The sequence below is a fragment of the Ischnura elegans genome, chromosome 4 (assembly GCF_921293095.1).
Source record: "Ischnura elegans chromosome 4, ioIscEleg1.1, whole genome shotgun sequence".
Taxonomy (NCBI): domain Eukaryota; kingdom Metazoa; phylum Arthropoda; class Insecta; order Odonata; family Coenagrionidae; genus Ischnura; species Ischnura elegans.
The window spans coordinates 73,893,944-73,900,747 of NC_060249.1; the positions used below are offsets into that span (position 1 = coordinate 73,893,944).

The 6,804-nt window shown below is 40.6% G+C and overlaps 1 long non-coding RNA gene across 1 annotated transcript in view; it reads right to left on the reverse strand.

The window, feature by feature from the left end:
* LOC124157670 overlaps positions 1-5,633 on the reverse strand; it is a 63,643-nt gene extending 58,010 nt beyond the window's left edge. The window contains exon 1 of the long non-coding RNA XR_006864639.1: positions 5,381-5,633. This is a non-coding gene — a long non-coding RNA (uncharacterized LOC124157670). The remainder of the gene's footprint in view (positions 1-5,380) is intronic.
* Between the last annotated feature and the right edge of the window lie 1,171 nt (positions 5,634-6,804).

Consider the following 6,804-nt stretch of genomic DNA (forward strand, 5'->3'; position numbering starts at 1 on the left):
CATAAAATTGACTGAGGCAGGCGAGATGTGGTGGAAAGAATAAATACTGGTTGAAGAAACCAAGACAGAACTTTTTCCACAAGCTTTACTTTGGCAATACGCGTTTCAACTTTTATGTCATCATCAGGCACATAGGTATGAAAAACGAGGAAAAATCTTGTTTTCTTCAACCTATTCACTCAATTTTTAAAAATGAAAAATGCGAAGATAACCTCCCACTTTTCATGAGTGGGTGACTTCATATCGTTCGTTCAGTTCTCCTCGCTTATTACTCGTTCAGGGAGAATCTATCATTGATGGAAGAAAGCGCTCAATATATCCTAAATAGGAGCGATCCAAAGTAGGCCTTTGCTAAGAGCCGAAGAATAGCGGAAAAGCGGTGACCCGCTCAGTATTGGTTCGTGACGTCATTAAGTTACCTGCGAAAGGGTTAAAGCCATCAATACGCGAATAGCTCGAGAAGCAGGCATCAAACAGAAAAACGAAAAAAAGTGAATATTTATTTTCCAAACATTACCATAAACGACAATAAAATAAAATTGATCCCATTGGTCGTTAAAACATTAGCGCGAGCTCGTCATGGTGGTAAAATTTTTTGGGATATGTCGCCCTCATCACTGTCAGGTGAAGTGGCAACGTTTCTCGACCGCTGCTGGTCGCTTTATCAAGGAATATGGTGAGAAAGAGGTTTATTCATGGTTTATATATCTGTGTGAGTTGGTGCAGGAGGGCTCCTTCCCTTACAGTGGCGCGGCGTCATAGCCTAAAAGTTGAATATCGTCATCGTGTGAAATTCATTCATAATTTAGATTGCTAAGGTTTGAGGAAGTTAAACACTAAATGTAGAAGGAAATACATATTTTGAAGATTGGAATTTAAAAAAAGATCTTACGTCGAAACGAAGATGGACATTTTTTCGTGAAAGAGTTTCACGAGGGGAGGTCGTCCAACATTTACACCTGAACTATTATGTGAAAGACCCATCACTTTTTTAAAATGTATGAATGACCGTATGAATGATAAAAAAGACACACAACATTCGATAGAAAAAGCACGAGCTATAATTTAAGTTTCAATCGCGATGAGCTGCAGGGAAAGCCTTAGCCTTAAAAAAGCCTAGAGGAAGATATGGGTAGTGAACCGACCAGATACACATCTGTGGGATGGATATTTAGACAAAATGCTAGCAGAAGAGCTGAGTAGACGATCTTGACGCTCATTCTTAAGGTGTTAAACTGTCATGAACTAGTTTTACAGAACAATCGTGAGAAAGTATATCGCATATTCCAGTTATTACATGGAAAATGAAAATATACAGCTAAATTAGATGAAGAAGATCATGTGTTTTTTTAATCTCCCTTTTTGTACCCAGACAAAACTGGGATAAGCCACGACCACCGAGAGAGCTTAAAGGTTTACTTCAGCCTCTCTCGGTGGTCTTGGATAAGCCTCCTTTACCTGAAGAGGGAAAGTTAACCAGGGAGTTAACTTGGGAATATTTTTAATGAAGACTAATAAAAAGACTTGATCGAAAGGTACACCTGACGTCATGAATCACTACACAATAAAAGCTCTACCTGGTAGAGCTTATATTGTGTAGTGATTCATGACGTCAGGCATTCTCATGCGCACAATATATCGCCACTGATCTGTTACGAAGAAACGGACCCCCAGGCCTCCCCCCTCGCGATGCCTCTCAGGATTAGTTTTTCTTTAGAGAGTTAGAGAAGACGAATCTAGGAATGAGGAAATTCACCCTATTAGGTAAAGTCGGGAGGTCACTAATGGTAGTTAAAAGGAAAATGAATAAGGAAGGTTATAAAATCGTAATAGGTGATCCTTTCCTTTCAACTTACATCACATTCAGTGGCGAATCCAGGATAGGGACAAGACGGGGGAGGCCTAGGGGTTAACCTCCCAGCAGTAGGGGGCGTCCGAACAAAATTAGCATTTTACCTAGTGTAAATTATACAATTTTATAGCCCCTTAGCCCCTCTCTGGATACGCAAATGATCACATTTAAAAGTGAAATAGATATATTTTGAAAACTGATCAACGCACAAAAAATTAACCCATACAATACAAAAAATAAGACAACAAAAGAGAATATGGTAGCTTTGTGAGTACTGCGCTTGACTACCGATCGAAGAGCCTCGAGTTCAAACACTAGGATAAGTCTTCGGTACACCATCAAACTAATATCCTTGAAGCGCGAGGACCCTCAGAGCAAACAATTAACCTCTAAACTTATTGTTAGAATGTGAAATCCACAAGCCCGTAGCGAAGTCGGATGAGCTCTACTGCTACTAAACCAAGCCAACCTTAGGCTTGAAGCACTGAGCGAGTGAAATTATCCAGATCGCAGACTTATTCAGTTGATCCCCGCGTAATTAATCAAAACTTGAGGATACAATAACCATCACTCAGAGATTGGGAACATCTACCCTATTAGGCTAATTGAATCAGATTGGATTTCAAAATTTTCAATCGGGATGCAGGTTACGGATATAGCAACAGCTGGAAACTAATTATACAAAGATTATCAGGCAGAAACGGGAATGCTGCCAACCATAAAGATCCTTCTCTGATAACGACCTATCAACTGCATTCGACCGGGGATTAACTTAAACATGCACAACTGTCTTCCGACATGACATCATTCAGCCCAAAGGACGGAGCACCAGTCGAGAATCGAAGCATTGGCCATAACCAGGAACCTAAACAGGAGGAAGACCCGAGAAGAATAATTCATTTAACTGAAATCGCTCCCTGATCACGAGAGACCATTATGCGATCCTTAGTACGGTACGCCAATGCATCTTCGCGATCGTAGCGGGAAATTTGAGCGCGGAAGCATTCGAAATGAGGCGATAGCGAAGTATGATTCAAAATCGGATGACTGATCGAACGATTGAATGAGGAAATCTTAAGACGAGTGGGAGAAGAGACAAGTCTTGTGACTACCAGTAAGTAGACGGGAAAATTACGTCGGCCACATCATAAGACATAAGGGAAGGATGAACACAATCTTTGAAGGACATAGGAAGGGAAGAAAGGTAATGGAGGCCCTCAGATAAGATGCATGGAACAGGTGATGATAGATATCAAAGGAAAGAAGCTCGTCAGTGTAAAATATTGTGCAAAAAATTCCCATTCACGACAACCTAACTTGGTGAAAGATGACATTTTATTGACAAGACAAATTAATCATGCAATTCTTGAATCACAGTACAAACCACGCATTAATCTTGAAATCTATTATGGAGGTCTTACGATTGTTTTTGAGCCTCTCGATAGATAAAATTAAACTACTTGCTACTGATTAATTCCAGAACAAATTTGAGATTTTCTGAACGACTATCCTAACGCCATTTTAAGTTTTTGTGAACAAACGCTTCTTTTTGAGTTTTCAACGCTTCTTTTTGAGTTTTCAACGCCATAACTACACCACGTTCAGTTTCTATGAAGTATGCTACAGTGGAGCGCTGAGAGCGCATTGAAACCTATTCCCTCATTTTAGACTGCTGACGATGAATGAATGCATCCTCGTCCCGTGAAAACAAGACACGGATCTCCAGCTGCAAGGAGCGCCTTCGTAAACGGCGCAGACAGGTCCGGGAAGAACGATTCCAGCAAAATAATAACCTCAGGCCAGCGCGAGTGATGCACAGCCTTCTGCTTATACTTCCGATTGGATCGGATAGTTGCGTCATCCCTGGCATTCTTTTTCGCCGATTAGGTATCCACCTTGAAATGAGCTCGACTTTCGATCACGACAGTCTCTTCCTACGCTCACATGCCACGCCGCGAAAATATATTGGCCACCAGAAGAGGAAGCCGGAGGCGGGGAGAAGATAGGCAATCGGTTACTGCCGGTCATTGCGGATCTACCGTCCTACTTCCGTAGGTGATCCAGCTCCGCTATCGTAACAAAAAACCGAGCGCAACGCATCCATTATTTCAGCCTTTTACCGCTCAATAGAACCATTGAGTAAGTACACATATATAAGCACAAATTAAGGGAGTAATCTGTTCCTAATGATTTTCTAGCGCAAAGTATTAATAAGCAGATTATCGTAATCCAATATGAACTCCATAAACAGCATGAGCCCATAATGAGAAGAGCCCCAACAGATCATCTGCCAATCCAGGGGCGCAGCCAGGAATTAAGGCTGGGGTGGGAGGGGGGGGGTGGGTTTAGGTGCAACAAATACCGGGGTGTGTGAGGTGGTAAGGAATACCCATCAGGATAAACGGTACGTGCGAGATTATAAAATTGCGGAATTTTAAGATAAACGGTTCAAAATGGTGAGTTTTACGGTTTTCTGAGGGATATTTTATTAATCATTAACTATTCTATTAGTAATATCAATCCAATTAAGTAAAATGGATTAAACTTATATATTTCTCAGAGCTCTGGGGGGGGAGGGTTTAACCCCCAAACCCCCCCCCCCTTCGCTGCGCCACTGTGCCAATCAACTTACAAAAACTAGTAACGTAAGTGAGAGTGTATTCCCCTCCTTACTTCATACAATATGGCATGCGATTCATTAATTGGAGTTCATGTGCCATCATAATAAGCGTATTATTTCTCAAGCACAAAAATATTTTAAGTCGACGGCCATAACACGATCAAGTTCTCCAGAGAGCGCATTTATGAACATTCTTGTCTTCGCATGTCTTCGCAACTTGGCACCTATAAGTTTGGCACCACCAACGACATGCTTCCTCACCGGTAGATATTGATTGGCAAGGAAAATAATACTCTCAATTGGCTGATGCTGCTTCGGCGAATCTTGGCCTTTAAGGCTATCAAGAGCAGTTAGAAAAAAATGAACGGATAATAAGTACATTGGAATAGTATTCAGATTCGGTGATTTCTTATGCCTTTATCCCCCCAAGTCAATTACATGATTTGCTACTTCGCGCGCAAGTTACTGAAGTGCAGGGCAAAAATGTTGTGATGTGTAACAATGAAATCGATTTTACCATGGCATACGACTTCTGTAGTTAATTTGAAGCAAGTGAGATATAACTTACCAACAGGATGGAGCAATTATAGTAGTGCAAGTAGAGAGACAATATAGCAGAAACGCTATTGTCGTAGCAAAGAGGCATTAGACAGATAATGATGTTTCTAACTCATTCACTAGCAGCTGAACAGGTTGCCTCAAAGGGGAAGTCGATACTTATAGGAATACAAACACGTAAAGGAACATTGCCCAGAGTATCCTACATACCACAGTGTACAAATGCAATTGCAACTCTATATCCACACTCGCAGACCGGGGTAGAAAATTTTCGAACAAGAGTCGTTTAAGTTTAAATAAACGAAATTGACATCCCCGTAACTACGATCAAAATATTTGATACCACTCACCATTCAGAACAACCTCAGGATAGTACGTCTTGCTTCATGTTTGCAGAATAAGTTCCCATGGATTTCTTTGGTGCTAGCAGTGATTGTGGGTACGCCAACCCCGAAACGAATAAAATGCATTCAAAGAAGGGCGTTTAATCCTCCGCAAATCCTCTGCCTCGCGGGATGAATTATAGACACAATGCAGCTAATGCAAGACGATGTTATGCAGTAACATCCCAAATTCCTTCATTAAAAGTGTTGCTGCGTGAGCTATCCGCGAGGTCCATGGTCCATGGTTACCGGGTAACAGTTGCGTAACGCAGAGCAACATCTTGCCGCCTATTTTCAACTATGATTCACGTCAAGATAATTCTAAACTTAATATTTTTGTGCAATATATCGAATTAATGAAGTACCCCGAAAGGTGCATATCGAGCTGCATTAATTTCCATGATATGGTCCATTCTACTTCAGTAAGATCTATACATATTGGGCGACAGGCGTGGACTTTCCGTAAATAGCTCAATTACATGGCATTTATTACTTTAAAACTCGTATTTGCCGTATTTCCTTGAACATTAGAATTTAAGTAATCCCATGCACTTTATGAGAATGGGGAACTTGCATGAATTTTTTTTATTTCACAGGCGGATAGAAAATTATTTTCTGAATACAACAAAGAAAACCGCATGTTTATCTGAGTTTTCCTTCGCGAGATATTTAATGATAAATATTACGAATTTTAAAGCGCGGGAAAAACTACCTCACCCCCCAAGCCACTGCCGACGAAGCCTCGATGACGTCAAAGGTGCCTAAACATCACGCGAAGCTATTGTTGTGATTGTTTATAATAGTTGCCAGCAGTTGTGAGAGCTTCGTTTGTTAGACGTGTTGATTATTTTATATTTAAAGATAAATATCCGACGATAGAGGCTTGGAAGCCCTCATATTTTGCATTATTTATAATATTAATATCTGATGTACGGGCATAAAATATAAAACTGGAGCAGTTAAACCAAAAATTATATAATACCTAAATAACATCGTGGTAGGAGTCTGAGCCACGGCCATTGGAAGGGGGATACGTTAATTGTAAGTTGATGTTATCGACGGCATATCATTCATTTAAGTATGCAATTAGAAGGATTTTGATGTTTACTGGTGTCCGCTTAGCTTTTATATACAATAACTTCATCCGTTTATTCGTAGGTACCGGAGAATTCGTCTTTTAGGACTATCTGTGCTTGTATTATGGGGTGAATTCCAGTCAATGCAACTTTTGCTCGCTGATTGGAGACATCTAGGAACATTTTTGTGCCAAAATAGTGTTATTTTCAACGTGACGTCTCCCGTTAAGCTACTGCTAATAATCACAGTGCCAGTGGTGGTAATGCACAAAGTTTGACAAGGTTGAAAAATATCGGCCAAGGGTTATCAGTGTT